At 48.1% G+C, this 19665-nt stretch overlaps 1 pseudogene; it reads right to left on the bottom strand.

The window, feature by feature from the left end:
• LOC135532214 (microtubule cross-linking factor 1-like) overlaps positions 1 to 19665 on the bottom strand; it is a 110962-nt pseudogene that overhangs the window by 46076 nt on the left and 45221 nt on the right.

The raw sequence follows: 19665 nt of genomic DNA, 5'->3' as shown, positions 1-19665 counted from the left end.
TCCCTTTGGTTCCTTCCCTATATATGTCACTTCCTTTGGTTCCTTCCCTATATATGTCACTCCCTTTGGTTCCTTCCCTATATATGTCACTCCTTCCCTATATATGGTTTTCCCTTTGGTTCCTTCCCTATATATGTCCCTCCCTCTGGTTCCTTCCCTATATATGTCTCTCCCTTTGGTTCCTTCCCTGTATATGTCCCTCCCTTTGGTTCTTTCCCTATATATGTCTCTCCCTTTGGTTCCATCCCTATATATGTCTCCCCCTTTGGTTCCTTCCCTATATATGTCCCTCCCTTTGGTTCCTTCCCTATATATGTCACTTTATTGGTTCCTTCCCTATATATGTCTCTCCCTTTGGTTCCATCCCTATATATGTCTCCCCCTTTGGTTCCTTCCCTATATATGTCCCTCCCTTTGGTTCCTTCCCTATATATGTCACTTTATTGGTTCCTTCCCTATATATGTCTCTCCCTTTGGTTCCTTCCCTATATATGTCACTCCCTTTGGTTCCTTCCCTATATATGTCTCTCCCTTTGGTTCCTTCCCTATATATGCCTCTCCCTTTGGTTCCTTCCCTATATATGTCTCTCCCTTTGGTTCCTTCCCTATAGATGTCCCTTCCCTATATATGTCCCTCCCTTTGGTTCCTTCCCTATATATGTCCCTCCCTTTGGTTCCTTCCCTATATATGTCTCTCCCTTTGGTTCCTTCCCTATATATGTCTCTCCCTTTGGTTCCTTCCCTATATATATGTCTCTCCCTTTGGTTTCTTCCCTATATATGTCTCTCCCTTTGGTTCCTTCCCTATATATATGTCTCTCCCTTTGGTTTCTTCCCTATATATGTCCCTCCCTTTGGTACCTTCCCTATATATGTCACTCCCTTTGGTTCATTCCCTATATATGTCACTCCCTTTGGTTCATTCCCCAGGTGTTATTGTTTTCTGTTTCAATTTCATGTCTGTGTGTTGTTCGTGTTTCATATTTTGTATTTAGTTGTGTTTATTTATTAAAACACTCACTCCCTGAACTTGCTTCCTAACTCAGCTCACATCATTACAGAATAATGCCTCACCGTAGGGAAGCATCAGGGAGTGTTCAACAACAACAAAAAATCAGTGGGAATGACGTCGGGTCCGGGAGCCGCTACAGGCTCTCATACCTCAGACAGATCGCCAGGCTCCCCTGCTTCCATCGGCTCGTCAAGCCCCCTGCCCCAGCCGGTGACAGGTTCCAGCGCATCAGCAGGGGTGACTGGTCCGCTCATGTTTCCCGGGGTCATCCCTTTGGTTGGTGTCCTGCGGCTGGAGCCGAACGAGGCCGGGGAGGGTACCGTCACATTGCTCTCTCTCCGGCGCTCTAGGTTGCCATACTCCCGCGTCTCAGCTGGACTGACAAGTTTACCAGTCCGCTCCTGATTCCCGGGATCGTCATTTTGGGTTGGCACCCCCTTTGGTTGTGCCGTGGGGAGATCTTTGTGGGCTATACTTGGCCTAGTCTCAGGATGGTAAGTTGGTGGTTGAAGATATCTGTCTAGTGGTGTGGGGGCTGTGCTTTGGCAAAAGTGGGTGGGGTTATATCCTTCCTGTTTGGCCCTGTCCGGGTGTGTCCTCGGATGGGGCCACAGTGTCTCCTGACCCCTACTGTCTCAGCCTCCAGTATTTATGCTGCAGTAATTTATGTGTCGGGGGGACTAGAGTCAATTTGTTTATATCTGGAGTACTTCTCCTGTCCTATCCGGTGTCCTGTGTGAATTTAAGTATGCTCTTTCTCTTTCTCGGAGGACCTGAGCCCAAGGACCATGCCTCAGGACTAACTGGCATGAGGACTCCTTGCTGTCCCCAGTCCACCTGGCCGTGCTGCTGCTCCAGTTTCAACTGTTCTGACTGTGATTATTATTTTTGACCATGCTGGTCATTTATGAACATTTGAACATCTTGGCCATGTTCTGTTATAATCTCCACCCGGCACAGCCAGAAGAGGACTGGCCACCCCACATAACCTAGAGAGGAACCAGGCTTCGGCCTTTCTAGGGAGTTTTTCCTAGCCACTGTGCTTCTATACCTGCATTGCTTGCTGTTGACACACACGACACACTTATCTAGCGTACCCACCTCGTTTCCTTTCTGTTAGCATGTGCACCTAGTACGCATCATGCTTTCAGATTCTTTAATGACACACTTAACTTGCGTACCCACCTCATTTCCTTTCTGTTAGCATGACACACTTATCTAGCGTACCCACCTCGTTTCCTTTCTGTTAGCATGACACACTTAACTAGCGTACCCACCTCGTTTCCTTTCTGTTAGCATGACACACTTAACTAGCGTACCCACCTCGTTTCCTTTCTGTTAGCATGACACACTTAACTAGCGTACCCACCTCGTTTCCTTTCTGTTAGCATGACACACTTAACTAGCGTACCCACCTCGTTTCCTTTCTGTTAGCATGACACACTTAACTAGCGTACCCACCTCGTTTCCTTTCTGTTAGCATGACACACTTAACTAGCGCACCCACCTCGTTTCCTTTCTGTTAGCATGACACACTTAACTAGCGTACCCACCTCGTTTCCTTTCTGTTAGCATGACACACTTAACTAGCGTACCCACCTCGTTTCCTTTCTGTTAGCATGACACACTTAACTAGCGCACCCACCTCGTTTCCTTTCTGTTAGCATGTGCACCTAGTACACATCATGCTTTCAGATTCTTTACACTACATCACTGCACCTCCTCTCTCTCTTCATCCTTATAAGTCACCTTGATTTAGTGTTTAATACATTTCTTTATGAAAATATTTTGCGAATTTCCATGACAGAAGCTAAAGCAAGGGGCTATAAGCAGCACACAAGTAGACTACAAATGCATGCTGGGCCGGGCATGCCCTGAGCTCGTGAAGTGAGCCCTACTGGAGCGAAATTGGAGTGGGCGAGAGGCCGATGCTCCAGCCTTTGGGAAATTGGCCTTTGGGAAACTCGCTCCGCACTCCAGTCAAATTGGGCTCCACTCCAGCTCCACTCACATACTCTGGTCTGTCCTTAGTCAGTCCTACAGTAGCAAGGTGTGATCTATGGTGCCGGAGAGGATGGCTGCCGTTTTATGGGCTCTTAACCAACTGTGCAATTTTGAACAGAGCTTCTGGAAATCAGAGCAGCGATTACTCACCTTGAATAGGACGAAAAATGTTTCTTTAATGAGTCGGACGAGAGGGATTTACTCCAGACACCCAAATAGGCCCTCGTCCCCGTCATTCACAGGAGAAAGAGATCGGGGTGCCTGACTTTGTGGCAAATCTGCCCTTTTCATCCGTACTACTGGCCAATGCTGGAAAATAAATTGGACGAGCTAAATGCACGTATATCCTACCAACAGGACATTATAAACTGTATTATTTTATGTTTCACCGAGTGGAACGACAACATGAGCAATCTGAGCATAATTCTATTCACCTGAGTCCTGCATACAAGCAAAATTAAAGCAGGAAGCAGCAGTGATCAGTGGTCAGATGAAGCAGATGCTAAGATACAGGACTGTTTTGCTAGCACAGACTGGATTATGTTCCAGGACACTTCCGATGGCATTGAGGAGTACACCACATCAGTCACTGGCTTCATCAATAAGTGCATTGATGACGTCTTCCCAACAGTGACTGTACGTACATACTCCAACCAGAAGCCATGGACTACAGGCAACATCCGCACTGAGCTAAATAGTAGAGCTACCACTTTCAAGGAGCTGGATTCTAAACCGGAGGATTATAAGAAATCCGGCTATGCCCTCTGATGAACCATCAAACATGCAAAGCGTCAATACAGGGCTAAGATTGAATCGTCCAACACCAGCTCTGATGCTCGTCGGATGTGGCAGAGCTTGCAAACTATTGGACTACAAAGGGAAGCACAGCCGAGAGCTGCCCAGTGACAGGAGCCTACCAGATGAGCTAAATTACTTCTATGCTCACTTTGAGGCAAGTAACACTGAAAGATGCATGAGAGCACCAGCTCTTCCGGACAACTGTGTGATCATGCTCTCCGCAGCCGATGTGAGTAAGACCTTTAAACAGGTCAACATTCACAAGGCTGCGGGGCAAAACAGATTACCAGGACGTGTACTGCAAGCATGCGCTGACCAACTGGCAAGTGTCTTCACTGACATTTCCAACCTCTCCCTGTCTGAGTCTATAATACCAACATGTTTCAAGCAGACCACCATAGTCCCTGTAGCCAGGAACTCTAAGGTAACCTTCCTAAATGACTACCGACCCATAGAACTCACATCTGTAGCCATGAGGTGCTTTGAAAGGCTGGTCATGACTCACATCACCATTTTCCCAGAAACCCTAGACCCACTCCAATGTCAATACAGCCCCAACAGATCCACTGATCATGCAATCTTTATTGCACCCCACACTTCCCTTTCACACCTGGACACAAGGACTACAGCTCAGCATTCAACACCATAGTGCCCTCAAAGCTCATCACTAAGCTAAGGATCCTGGGACTAAACACCTCCCTCTGCAACTGGATCCTGGACTTCCTCATGGGCCGCCCCAGGTGGAAAGTGTAGGTAACAACACATCTGCCACGCTGATCGTTAACACAGGGGCCCCTCAGGGGTGCGTTCTCAATCCCCTCTGTACTCTGTGTTCACTCATGACTGCATGGCCAGGCACAACTCTAACACCATCATTAAGTTTGCCGATGACACAACAGTGGTAGGCCTGATCACCAACAACGATGAGACAGCATATAGGGAGGAGGTCAGAGACCTGGCCGTATGGTGCCTGGACAACAACCTCTGAACGTGATCAAGACTAAGGAGATGATTGGGGACTACAGGAAAAGGAGGACCGAAAACTCCCCCATCCTCATCAACGGGACTGTAGTGGAGCAGGTTGAGAGCTTCAGTTCCTTGGTATCCACATCACCAACAAACTAACATGGTCCAAGCACACCAAGACTGTCGTGAAGAGGGCACAACACCAACAAAACCTATTCCCCCACAGGAGACTGAAAAGAATTGTCATGGGTCCTCAGATCCTCAAAAGGTTCTACAGCTACACCATCGAGAGCATCCTGACTGGTTCCATCACTGCTTGGTATGGCAACTGCTTGGTCTCTGACCGCAAGGCACTACAGAGGGTAGTGCGTACAGCCCAGTACATCTCTGGGGCCAAGCTTCCTGCCATCCAGGACCTCTATACCAGGCGGTGTCAAAGAAAACCCCAAATAATTGTCCACGTTGACTCTGTACCGGTACCCCCTGTATATAGCCTCCACATTGACTCTGTACCGGTACCCCCTGTATATAGCCTCCACATTGACTCTGTACCGGAACCCCCTGTATATAGCCTCCACATTGACTCTGTACCGGTACCCCTGTATATAGCCTCCACATTGACTCTGTACCGGTACCCCTGTATATAGCCTCCACATTGACTCTGTACCGGTACCCCCTGTATATAGCCTCCACATTGACTCTGTACCGGTACCCCCCTGTATATAGCCTCCACATTGACTCTGTACCGATACCCCCCTGTATATAGCCTCCACATTGACTCTGTACCGGTACCCCCTGTATATAGCCTCGCTATTGTTATTTTACTGCTGTTCTTATTATTTGTTGTTTTCTTAAAACTGCATTGTCGGTTTCAGGGCTTGTAAGTAAGCCTTTCACTGTAAGGTCTACTACACCTGTTGTATTCAGCATTTCACTGTAAGGTCTAAACCTGTTGTATTCAGCATTTCACTGTAAGGTCTACTACACCTGTTGTATTCAGCATTTCACTGTGAGGTCTACTACACCTGTTGTATTCAGCATTTCACTGTAAGGTCTAAACCTGTTGTATTCAGCATTTCACTGTAAGGTCTAAACCTGTTGTATTCATCATTTCACCGTAAGGTCTAAACCTGTTGTATTCAGCATTTCACTGTGAGGTCTACTACACCTGTTGTATTCAGCATTTCACTGTAAGGTCTACTACACCTGTTGTATTCAGCATTTCACTGTGAGGTCTACTACACCTGTTGTATTCAGCATTTCACTGTGAGGTCTACTACACCTGTTGTATTCAGCATTTCACTGTAAGGTCTAAACCTGCTGTATTCAGCATTTCACTGTGAGGTCTACTACACCTGTTGTATTCAGCATTTCACTGTGAGGTCTACACCTGTTGTATTTCTGCGCATGTGACTAATACAATTTGATTTGATTGTCTGTCTGTTCTTAGTCAGTCCTACAGTAGCATGGTATGATCAGTCCTACAGTAGGTGGTAAAAGACAGGGATGTAGAGAGATGGAAGAGGCACTGACCTCCAGTCTTAAAGAAGCCAGGAGGGGTCTGTGGTATCTAGTGTGTCCCAGGATGGCTCCCCTGTTCTGGGCCGGGCCCTGAGGAAGACCCTCCTGGCTCTGGCCCTGGGTCTCCACGGCTCGCTCCTGTCCTAGACGCCACTCCAGCTCATCCCTCACACCGGACCGTGACTGAGGGTGGGGGTCAGGGGTCAGGGGGTGGAGGGAGTAGAAATGCATGAAGTGGATTGGTGGGTGAACAAACAGAGATGAATGACCACGAACAAACAGAGGAAGGAATAAAAAAATAAAAAAATTAAATGGATAAAGAAGATAAAGCCAAGGTGCAAAAATATGAAAACTAAAAGAGAACAGACTGACGGAACAGGCTAGAGAATGAAGAAAAGCACAAAGAGAAAGACCAACTTAAAGACCACGGCGTACGAGAGAGACGAGAAGAGGACTAGAACGAGGATGAACAACATGATGGGTTGAAACATCTGAAGGACGGAGGGAGGAGAAAAGAGAGGGATCGGGGGGGAATGCAAAAACACTGTTTATGAAGCGCATGCAATGAGGGATACACGACTCCAAACACAGCTGTTACCACAGCAGACTGCAGATAGCTTAGCTAGCACTCCAACCATAGATAGATACCAAAGCAAACTACAGATAGCTTAGCTAGCATTCCAACCATAGATAGATAGCTTCGCTAGCATTCCAACCATAGACACCACAGCAAACTGCAGATAGCTTAGCTAGCATTCCAACCATAGATAGATAGCTTCGCTAGCATTCCAACCATAGACACCACAGCAAACTGCAGATAGCTTATCTAGCATTCCAACCATAGATAGATACCACAGCAGACAGCTTAGCTAGCACACCAACCATAGATAGATACCACAGCAGACTGCAGATAGCTTAGCAAGCACACCAACCATAGACACCACAACAGACTGCAGATAGCTTAGCTAGCACACCAACCATAGATAGACACCAAAGCAGACTACAGATAGCTTAGCTAGCACACCAGACATAGATAGACACCAAAGCAGACTACAGATAGCTTAGCTAGCACACCAGACATAGATAGACACCAAAGCAGACTACAGATAGCTTAGCTATCACACCAGACATAGATAGACACCAAAGCAGACTACAGATAGCTTAGCTAGCATTCCAACCATAGATAGATACCACAGCAGACTACAGATAGCTTAGCTAGCATTCCAACCATAGACACCCCAACAGACTGCAGATAGCTTAGCTAGCACACCAACCATAGATAGAGACCACAGCAGACTGCAGATAGCTTAGCTAGCACACCAACCATAGATAGAGACCACAGCAGACTACAGATAGCTTAGCTAACATTCCAACCATAGACACCACAGCAGACTGCAGATAGCTTAGCTAGCATACAACCAGCCATGCAGTAGCAAAAAACAACTCTACACACGTGCAATGCCGTTATTTTTCACGTTACACTTTTAACTGTTTTACACTGTTAAACGTGACTCTTCATTAGACTTTATCATTCTACATGACTTTAACTTTCTTGTTTTCTTTGAGTAGAAGGCAAACCATGTCCTTCATGCTTGTGAGAATGTTTGTTAGTAGTAGCTGTTAGTTCAGTAACAGTATGCTCCACCCAGCCTAACCATAATGAGGATTCTACAGGTATTATCCCTATCCAATTTCAAAAAAAGAATTAAGATTTTTTTTGTAAAAAAAAAAAAAAAATGTATTCATTGAATAATTCCAAAAGGCCCAATCGTGGCGTAAAGAGCAAACTGTTTATTAACATGCTGTCTTAAACAGACGTACCAGTGGTGGAGGGCAACGCAGCGGACGGAAGGCGAAGATACCGGCAAGGTTCTTCCACAGGCAACTCCTAATTCTGACTTCGATTGATTAATTGATTTGTTGATTTGATTGCTTGATCCACTGTGTGGTAAAAAGCCATATGGAAGAAGCTGCCCCTCCCACCGAGTTGAAGCAGGCATCTGCATGTGGGCGATGGATCAAGTCGGCAGGTTGCCATTTCGGGGGCAGGGTGCATGTGCGTATGGGTATACGGACGCAGCTCTGAAAGCGAGGGTGTGAGGGATGGTGAATGGGGACGAGGGAAAGGGGGTGGTGGTGCTGTGTGGCTGAGCCGGGTGGCTCAAGGTGGGACAGGCGCTGCTGTGGCCCCTCTGCTGTTCGTTTGGTTGTCCTGTGTTTCTCAGTCCGTCTCTGAGGACACCAAGTGTGTTCAAGCCCAGCACTAACACACCTGATTCAACTAAACAGCTAATCACCATGATTATTAGTACTGGGCTAGGAACCCCAAGCAATGGATGGGTAACATTGGCCTAAAGTACCCTGTTAATACAGGCAGACAAATTCTGATATTTTTTTCTCACACTAATTGGTCTTCTCACCAATCACATTTGATCTTTTCACACCAGATATTTTCTGATTGGTCAAAATACCAATTAGTGTGAATTAAAAAAAATATATATATATATATGAATTGGGCTACCAAATAAGGTGTCACCATCTCTGCTTGGCTCCTGCTGGTCTTTACTCATCAAGTGTTGTGCATTCAAACAGGGGGGCTCTGTGGACTGTAGACGGGACATGTAGGGGTGTAGTGGGCCGTTTGTTTTGTTTTTGTCTCACATAGTGTGTTTGAACCTGGGACCAATGTGAAAGGAAGCTTAAAATAAACATGACTTGTGTTCTGAGTGGGTAGTCTTCTGATAAAGCTGTCCAGACATGGTTCTCTGTCTCAAATGACACCCTATTCCCTATATAGTGCACTTCTTTTGACCGGTGTCTGATTGGCTCTGGTCAAATCTAGTGCATTTACACGGGGAATAGGGTACCATTTCAGAAGCAAGCCCACGCTAGCTATAATGAATGGTTTTGTGTATTTGACACGCTACGCTACATTAGCATCACATTTAGAGGCTGGGAATGGCTCTACTAATGACTGCTCACTTGAGTGAGTTTTATACTGTTTACATCCAGTAGCAATGGACTGTACCATTTACACAGACTCCCCTTGGGGTTTTATACCGTTTACATCCAGTAGTAATGGACTGTACCATTTACACAGACTCCCCTTGGGGTTTTATACTGTTTACATCCAGTAGTAATGGACTGTACCATTTACACAGACTCCCCTTGGGGTTTTATACTGTTTACATCCAGTAGCAATGGACTGTACCATTTACACAGACTCCCCTTGGGGTTTTATACTGTTTACATCCAGTAATAATGGACTGTACCATTTACACAGACTCCCCTTGGGGTTTTATACTGTTTACATCCAGTAGTAATGGACTGTACCATTTACACAGACTCCCCTTGGGGTTTTATACTGTTTACATCCAGTAGTAATGGACTGTACCATTTACACAGACTCTCCTTGGGGTTTTATACTGTTTACATCCAGTAGTAATGGACTGTACCATTTACACAGACTCCCCTTGGGGTTTTATACTGTTTACATCCAGTAATAATGGACTGTACCATTTACACAGACTCCCCTTGGGGTTTTATACTGTTTACATCCAGTAATAATGGACTGTACCATTTACACAGACTCCCCTTGAGGTTTTACACCGCTCCCGTCCGTGAATCTGCACTGTGTCTGAAATGGCATCCAATTCACCCACACAGCTCTGGTCCAAAGTAGTGCCCTATTAGTGAACAGGGTTCTATAGAACTCTGGTCCAAAGTAGTGCCCTATACACTGAATAGGGTGCCTATTCCTCACTGCTGTTTAAAGTCACGTTGTTCTCTGTCTGACAGATTCATTACTTCAACATTTCTATTTGTTTCCTGGTGTCATAATGCATATATCAGAACGTCCTTGTTGTTTTGTTTCATAATGTCTTAATGTATAAATCAGATTGTCATGAAATAATATCAAAATCGTTTTAACTCTGTTTTCCAGAATGACTACTTGCCGCTACAGGCAGGCATTCTTGAACTTATTGATAAGACATACTAACTGATTGATAAGACATACTAACTGATTGATAAGACATACTAACTGATTGATAACTGATTGATAACTGATTGATGCAGCAAGGGGGTTGATGTCTAGATGTAGCAAGGAGACACACAAGGTAACATACAGTACAGACAGCAATGCAACCCAAATGGCACCCTATTCCCTATGTAGGACACTACTTTGGACCAGGGCCCATAGGACTTTTAACTAGTGCTACCAGCACGAACCGAGTGAGATTTTTTTTTAACCTTTATTTAGGCAAGTCAGTAAATTAAGAACAAATTATTATTTACAATAACGGCCTACCCTGGGCCAAATCTGGACGACGCTGGGCCAATTGTATGCCGCTCTATGGGACTCCCAATCACGGCCTGGATGTGATGCAGCATTCGTCAATGGCCCATTCTCCTTATAGGAGCCAAGGGATGAAGCCAAGTAAAGTCAATCCTGAAGGCTCTGGTGAAAGGTGCACTAGATGGTGAAAGGTGCACTAGATGGTGAAAGGTGCACTAGATGGTGAAAGGTGATGCGGGGCAGATGTTTCAGGCTCCCGAGTGGTGCAGCGGTCTAAGGCACTGCATCTCAGTGCTAGAGGCGTCCCTACAGACCCTGGTTCAGAGGTCTAAGACACTGCATCTCAGTGTTAGAGGCGTCCCTACAGACCCTGGTTCAGAGGTCTAAGACACTGCATCTCAGTGCTAGAGGCGTCCCTACAGACCCTGGTTCAGAGGTCTAAGGCGTCACTACAGACCCTGGTTCAGCGGTCTAAGGCACTGCATCTCAGTGCTAGAGGCGTCACTACAGACCCTGGTTCAGAGGTCTAAGACACTGCATCTCAGTGCTAGAGGCGTCCCTACAGACCCTGGTTCAGCGGTCTAAGACACTGCATCTCAGTGCTAGAGGCGTCACTACAGACCCTGGTTCAGAGGTCTAAGACACTGCATCTCAGTGCTAGAGGCGTCACTACAGACCCTGGTTCAGAGGTCTAAGGCACTGCATCTCAGTGCTAGAGGCGTCCCTACAGACCCTGGTTCAGCATTCTAAGGCACTGCATCTCAGTGCTAGAGGCGTCACTACAGACCCTGGTTCAGCGGTCTAAGATACTGCATCTCAGTGCTAGAGGCGTCACTACAGACCCTGGTTCAGAGGTCTAAGACACTGCTTCTCAGTGTTAGAGGAGTCACTACAGACCCTGGTTCAGCGGTCTAAGGCATCTCAGTGCTAGAGGTGTCACTACAGACCCTGGTTCAGAGGTCTAAGACACTGCATCTCAGTGTTAGAGGCGTCACTACAGACCCTGGTTCAGCAGTCTAAGGCATCTCAGTGCTAGAGGCGTCACTACAGACCCTGGCTGCATCACATCCAGGCCTTGATTGGGAGTCCCATAGGGCGGTGCACAATTGGCCCAGCGTTGTCCGGGTTTGGCAGGGGTAGGCCGTCTTTGTAAATAAGAATTTATTCTTAACTGACTTGCCTAGTTAAATAAAGGTTGAATTAAAAAAAATATATATATATAATCATTGTGAAGTAAAGTAAGCCTGAAGTCTCTGGTCAAAGGTAGAGCACTAAATAGTGAATAGGGTGCCATTTCGGCCGCACTTCTGGATAGAGACAGATATAGGTCAAAATTCGGAGGAGTTTTATCCCATTCCTTACCTGGAAATCTGTGACCAGGTCGCGTCCCAGGGTGCCGATGGGTGAGTCTCGTGACATGGAGGTGATCCCAGACAGGAAGCTACTAGACTCAGTGAGGTTGGGCAAGGGTGACAGGTCATCTCCCCGATCCCGGTCACTTCCCCTCTCCCTCAGGCCCTCTCCCAGGTGATCCACCTTCTCCATAAAGATATGGAGCTCTGTGCGGAAGGCCTTCATACGAGTGTTGATAGTGTCCAGGAGCTGTGAGTCTGGTTTGGGATCGGGTAGGCGGGTGGTGTCTTCTTTAATGCCCTCCAGAGCCAGACTCAAACTGTCCCCTCCTGTTATTAAAATCTTTCCGTCATAGATCAGACTTTCTGTGTCGCTAATGAGACGATCTACGGTCTTCCCAAGGCGCTCTGCTTCTCGTTTGACATTCGTGAACGTCTCGCGATCTTCTCGCCTACGATTAGATAGTTCGGTGGCGCTGAGCCCGCTGAGCTCGTCCGAGGGCTTGTGACTTCCAAACCCAGAGGTTGTGGTGGTCTTCTCAAAGAGGTCCTCCGAGTCGCTCGCCACCGACAGGCCCCTCCCTCTTGGGGTGTAGAAGGAGGAGCCTCCCAGTCTCTTCCTCCTCTGCGGAGTCTCGGCGGCCGGTGTCGCTGTCTGCATCGCTGTCCCGTGGGGAGCCGGTGCGGAGGCCCAGGTGTTGGGCCAGGTCACAGCGCTGAACGGTGGACATCAGGACTCTGTTCTCATACTGCAGCTTCATCACCTGGATGGGGAAGGAGACAAGACCACAATATGTTAACTTCAGAGAAGACAACGTTATGTTAACTTCAGAGAGAAGACAACATTATGTTAGCTTCAGAGACAAGTCAACATTATGATAGCTTCAGAGACAAGTCAACATTATGATAGCTTCAGAGACAAGTCAACATTATGATAGCTTCAGAGGCAAGTCAACATTATGATAGCTTCAGAGACAAGTCAACATTATGATAGCTTCAGAGACAAGTCAACATTATGATAGCTTCATAGACAAGTCAACATTATGATAGCTTCAGAGTCAAGTCAACATTATGATAGCTTCAGAGACAAGTCAACATTATGATAGCTTCAGAGACAAGTCAACATTATGATAGCTTCAGAGGCAAGTCAACATTATGATAGCGAATGGCACGCTATTCCTTTTATAGTGCACACCTTCTTACCAGAACCCAAAGGGCTTGGGTCAACAGTAATTTACTATAAAGGGAAAAATGCCATTTAGGAAGCAACATAAGATAAAATCAGATACAATCATTGAGCATTATGGGTACTGTCATGACTTTGGCCTTGGGGTAGGTTTATGACAGTCATAAATACCTCTTTCCCCCTTTTTCCTCTCTCTACCCTACTGATGTTACATTTGCAAAACCCCTTGGTTAACATAGAGATTCTGGGAACATCAGTAGGTGGGGGGAAATGAACTATATTCTGGTAATCCGACCAATGGAACATATGTGGTGGTACTTAATGAATATGATGTCAGTTTGGTTGTCATCTGAGACATCACTGATAAGATGACATAAACTCTACAGTGGAAAGTCTACACATCAGAGTTATCGGATTCACATGGAATTGTTGTTCAATTTATATGTTTGAATATGAAATTATTTGTGATGGGATGAAATGTGATTTTAGCTTCTAAAATGTGAGATTTGGGTTTTCATAAGATAGGGCTCTGCTCAATCAGTGGCACGCCCCTGTGAAGGGACATCGGCTATAAAACTTTTCAAACACTCCCTCCTCTCCCTTCTTATATAAGGGTTAGGAAGGAACAGACAGAGTATCCCGTCTACCACACAACGACGTTACCACAACGTATTCAATTTACCAGCTGAGACATTCTTCAAAGGACTCGGTTTGGCAACACGGCCTTCCATCTACCACCAACCTACTGAAGCACAGCTCAGAGTAAATATTTATTGCATTTTCCTTTTCCAAATGGGCGGTAATTTAGAATGCATAAGATACTGTATTTACGATAGCACAGCTTTTCCCTTTGTCCCTCAGTCTTCCCGCTCTTTCACTCAACCCCGCCCCTTTTCCTTTGTGTAACAAGCCGTCATATCTGTTCCGCCCACTAGGGACGGTTTCCTTTTTGACGTAATTTGTAATCAAGTTATGATTTAAATATGTGTATGTGTAATTCTGTGTGATTAGTTAGGTATTTAGTAAATAAATAATTAAACCCAATTTTGTATTGCTGATTCAACTTGTTAGCCAGGGTTCGTGCAGATAACTAAGAATTTACAACTTTTAGATGAGACTGAATTAAGATGACGATTAATATTGACTGCTATTGAAGTAAAATATTACTAAGTCTTTAAGAGTTTATTCGGAAGATAACAGCTCTATAAATATTATTTGCTGCCTCACCTTTCCACTGTGCTCGTTTATCTGCATTATGGGTACTGTAGTCCATCATGCTGCCTCACACAGAGCATTATGGGTACTGTAGTCCATCATGCTGCCTCACCTTTCCACTGAGCTCGTTTTATCTGCATCCTGGCTGCCTTCAGCTCCTCCATCATCACCACACCGCTTCCGTTACTCCCATTACCGGACTTCATCATCATCACTCCAACCTCTCCTTCCTCGTCTCTCGGGCCGAACTTGAAGCGGTTCAGTTCTGAGATCAGCTGCTTGTTGTGGTCCTCGATCTCCGAGATGGACCGCCGTAGAAGTTCTGCCTCTTCCTCTACAAACTGTAGGTGGCGCCGCAGCTCCCCGGCTGACTCCAGAGCGTCTCCGCCGTACGGAGAGGAGGGCATGCTGCTGAAGGGCTCCCGGCCGAAACAGTCCCTCTCGTACTGGCAGCGGATGTCGTCGTTCTCAGCCCTCAGGCCTCGATTCTCCACCTGATAATAATGAACATAATGATTAGGAAGTAGCGGATAGGGCTCTGGTCTATAGTAGTGGATAGGGCTCTGGTCTATAGTAGTGGGATAGGGCTCTAGTCTATAGTAGTGGATAGGGCTCTAGTCTATAGTAGTGGATAGGGCTCTGGTCTATAGTAGTGGATAGGGCTCTGGTCTATAGTAGTGGAGAGGGCTCTGGTCTATAGTAGTGGGATAGGGCTCTGGTCTATAGTAGTGGGATAGGGCTCTGGTCTATAGTAGCGGATAGGGCTCTGGTCTATAGTAGCGGATAGGGCTCTGGTCTATAGTAGTGGAGAGGGCTCTGGTCTATAGTAGTGGAGAGGGCTCTGGTCTATAGTAGTGGGATAGGGCTCTGGTCTATAGTAGTGGGATAGGGCTCTGGTCTATAGTAGCGGATAGGGCTCTGGTCTATAGTAGTGGATAGGGCTCTGGTCTATAGTAGTGGGATAGGGCTCTGGTCTATAGTAGTGGATAGGGCTCTGGTCTATATTATTGGATAGGGCTCTGGTCTATACTAGTGGGATAGGGCTCTGGTCTATAGTAGTGGATAGGGCTCTGGTCTATAGTAGTGGATAGGGCTCTGGTCTATAGTATTGGATAGGGCTCTGGTCTATAGTAGTGGATAGGGCTCTGGTCTATAGTAGTGGATAGGGCTCTGGTCTATAGTAGTGGATAGGGCTCTGGTCTATAGTAGTGGATAGGGCTCTGGTCTATAGTAGTGGATAGGGCTCTGGTCTATAGTAGTGGATAGGGCTCTGGTCTATAGTATTGGATAGGGCTCTGGACTATAGTAGTGGATAGGGCTCTGGTCTATAGTAGTGGATAGGGCTCTAGTCTATAGTAGTGGATAGGGCTCTGGTCTATAGTAGTGGATAGGGCTCTGGTGTATAGTAGTGGATAGGGCTCTGGTCTATAGTAGTGGATAGGGCTCTGGTCTATAGTAGTGGATAGGGCTCTGGTCTATAGTAGTGGATAGGGCTCTGGTCTATAGTAGTGGATAGGGCTCTGTTCTATAGTAGTGGATAGGGCTCTGGTCTATAGTAGTGGATAGGGCTCTGGTCTACAGTAGTGGATAGGGCTCTGGTCTATAGTAGTGGATAGGGCTCTGGTCTATAGTAGTGGATAGGGCTCTGGTCTATAGTAGTGGATAGGGCTCTGGTCTATAGTAGTGGACAGGGCTCTGGTCTATAGTAGTGGATAGGGCTCTGGTCTATAGTATTGGGTTGGGCTCTGGTCCATAGTATTGGGTAGGGCTCTGGTCTATAGTAGTGGATAGGGCTCTGGTCCATAGTATTGGGTAGGGCTCTGGTCTATAGTAGTGGATAGGGCTCTGGTCTATAGTAGTGGATAGGGATCTGGTCTATAGTAGTGGATAGGGCTCTGGTCTATAGTAGTGGATAGGGCTCTGGTCTATAGTAGCGGATAGGGCTCTGGTCTATAGTAGCGGATAGGGCTCTGGTCTATAGTAGCGGATAGGGCTCTGGTCTATAGTAGCGGATAGGGCTCTGGTCTATAGTAGTGGATAGGGCTCTGGTCTACAGTAGTGGATAGGGCTCTGGTCTATAGTAGTGGATAGGGCTCTGGTCTATAGTAGTGGATAGGGCTCTGGTCTATAGTAGTGGATAGGGCTCTGGTCTATAGTAGTGGATAGGGCTCTGGTCTATAGTAGTGGACAGGGCTCTGGTCTATAGTAGTGGATAGGGCTCTGGTCTATAGCAGTGGATAGGGCTCTGGTCTATAGTAGTGGATAGGGCTCTGGTCTATAGTAGTGGATAGGGCTCTGGTCTATAGTAGTGGATAGGGCTCTGGTCTATAGTAGTGGATAGGGCTCTGGTCTATAGTAGTGGTCTATAGTAGTGGATAGGGCTCTGGTCTATAGTAGTGGATAGGGCTCTGGTCTATACTAGTGGATAGGGCTCTGGTCTATACTAGTGGATAGGGCTCTGGTCTATAGTAGTGGATAGGGCTCTGGTCTATAGTAGTGGATAGGGCTCTGGTCTATAGTAGTGGATAGTGGATAGGGCTCTGGTCTATAGTAGTGGATAGGGCTCTGGTCTATAGTAGTGGATAGGGCTCTGGTCTATAGTAGTGGATAGGGCTCTGGTCTATAGTAGTGGATAGGGCTCTGGTCTATAGTAGTGGATAGGGCTCTGGTCTATAGTAGTGGATAGGGCTCTGGTCTATAGGATAGGGCTCTGGTCTATAGTAGTGGATAGGGCTCTGGTCTATAGTAGTGGATAGGGCTCTGGTCTATAGTAGTGGATAGGGCTCTGGTCTATAGTAGTGGATAGGGCTCTGGTCTATAGTATAGGGCTCTGGTCTATAGTAGTGGATAGGGCTCTGGTCTATAGTAGTGGATAGGGGCTCTGGTCTATAGTAGTGGATAGGGCTCTGGTCTATAGTGGATAGGGCTCTGGTCTATAGTAGTGGATAGGGCTCTGGTCTATAGTAGTGGATAGGGCTCTGGTCTATAGTAGTGATGGGCTCTGGTCTATAGTAGTGGATAGCTCTGGTCTATAGTAGTGGATAGGGCTCTGGTCTATAGTAGTGGATAGGGCTCTGGTCTATAGTAGTGGATAGGGCTCTGGTCTATAGTAGTGGATAGGGCTCTGGTCTATAGTAGTGGATAGGGCTCTGGTCTATAGTAGTGGATAGGGCTCTGGTCTATAGTAGTGGATAGGGCTCTGGTCTATAGTAGTGGATGGGGCTCCGGTCTATAGTAGTGGATAGGGCTCTGGTCTATAGTAGTGGATAGGGCTCTGGTCTATAGTAGTGGATAGGGCTCTGGTCTATAGTAGTGGATAGGGCTCTGGTCTATAGTAGTGCACTACATGTATTAGAATGGGATAGGGTTCCATTTTCAGACACACCCAGGGTTAAAAGACTCGGGCCACTCACCTCCAGCTCTACAATTTTCCTCCCCAGAATATTAGCCTCTTCCTCCACCAGTTTGAGTCGGAGCCGTAGCTCGGCCTCCCTGGTGCTGTGGGGCCCACCGCCTGCAAGCTCTGCAAGGGGTAGAGGGCTGTCCACGTCCCCGTAGACTGACTTATACTGCTGGATCTCCTGCTCTAGCTTGTCCTTCTCCTTCCCCAGCTTGGCCATCTTCTTACGCATGAGGGTGGATTCTTCCTTAGAGAACTGCAGCTGACACCTGAGATCTGCACTGTCCTCCTGCGAAGAGGAGGAGGAGTAAGGGAGAGGGGAGGAGGAGGAGTAAGGGGGAGGGGAGGAGGAGGAGGAGGGGAGAGAGGAGGGGATGAGGAGTAAGGGGGAGGGGAGAAGTAGGGGAGAGAGGAGGAGGAGTAGGGGAGAGGAGGAGGAGGAGTAGGGGAGAGAGGAGGGGAGGAGGGGGAGAGAGGAGGAGGAGTAGGGGAGAGAGGAGGAGGAGTAGGGGAGAGAGGAGGGGGAGGAGGAGGAGGAGGGGGAGAGAGAGGAGGGGAGGAGGGAGAGAGGAGGGAGGAGTAGGGGAGAGAGGAGGAGGAGTAGGGGGAGGAGGGAGGAGGAGGAGGAGGAGTAGGGGAGAGGGGGAGGAGGGAGAGAGGGAGGAGGAGGGAGTAGGGGAGAGAGGAGGAGGAGTAGGGGAGAGGAGGAGGAGGAGTAGGGGAGAGAGGAGGGGAGGAGGAGAGAGGAGGAGGAGGGGGAGAGAGGAGGAGGAGTAGGGAGGGGGAGGGGGAGGAGGGAGAGGAGAGGAGGAGGAGGAGGAGTAGGGAGAGGAGGGGGAGGAGGGAGAGAGGAGGAGGAGGAGGAGTAGGGGAGAGAGGAGGAGGAGTAGGGGAGAGGAGGAGGAGGAGTAGGGGGAGAGGGGGAGGGGGAGGAGGGAGAGAGGAGGAGGAGTAGGGGAGAGAGGAGGAGGAGTAGGGAGAGAGGAGGGGGAGGAGGGAGAGGAGGAGGAGGAGGAGGAGTAGGGGAGAGGGAGGGGAGGAGGGAGAGAGGGAGGAGGAGGAGTAGGTTGGAAGGGAGGAGGAGGAAATAGGGGAGAGAGGAGGGGGATGAGGGAGAGAGGAGGAGGAGGAGTAGGGGAGAGAGGAGGAGGAGGAGGGAGAGAGGAGGAGGAGGAGTAAGGGGGAGAGGAGGAGGAGGAGGAGGGGAGAGAGGAGGGGGAGGAGGGAGAGAGGAGGAGGAGGAGTAGGGGAGAGAGGAGGGGGAGGAGGGAGAGAGGAGGAGGAGGAGTAGGTTGGAAGGGAGGAGGAGGAATAGGGGAGAGAGGAGGGGGATGAGGGAGAGAGGAGGAGGAGGAGTAGGGGAGAGAGGAGGGGGAGGAGGGAGAGAGGAGGAGGAGGAGTAGGGGAGAGAGGAGGGGGAGGAGGGAGAGAGGAGGAGGAGGAGTAGGTTGGAAGGGAGGAGGAGGAATAGGGGAGAGAGGAGGGGATGAGGAGTAAGGGGAGGGGAGGAGTAGGGGGAGAGAGGAGGGGGAGGAGGGAGGAGGGAGAGAGGAGGAGGAGGAGTAGGTTGGAAGGGAGGAGGAGGAATAGGGGAGGGAGGAGGGGGGAGAGGAGGAGGAGGAGTAGGGGAGAGAGGAGGGGGAGGAGGGAGAGAGGAGGAGGGAGAGAGGAGGAGGAGGGAGGAGGAGTAGGGGAGAGAGGAGGGGGGAGGAGGGAGAGAGGAGGAGGAGGAGTAGGTTGGAAGGGAGGAGGAGGAATAGGGGAGAGAGGAGGGGGATGAGGAGAGAGGAGGAGGAGGAGTAGGGGGAGAGGGAGGGGGAGGAGGGGAGAGAGGAGGAGGAGGAGTAAGGGGGAGAGGAGGAGGAGGAGGAGGGGGAGAGAGGAGGGGAGGAGGGAGAGAGGAGGAGGAGGAGT

Source organism: Oncorhynchus masou, unplaced genomic scaffold, assembly GCF_036934945.1.
Source record: "Oncorhynchus masou masou isolate Uvic2021 unplaced genomic scaffold, UVic_Omas_1.1 unplaced_scaffold_1769, whole genome shotgun sequence".
In the NCBI taxonomy this organism is placed as follows: Eukaryota; Metazoa; Chordata; class Actinopteri; order Salmoniformes; family Salmonidae; genus Oncorhynchus; species Oncorhynchus masou.
Note: the sequence above shows the minus strand (reverse complement) of the source record. Positions and strands in the feature narration are given on the sequence as shown.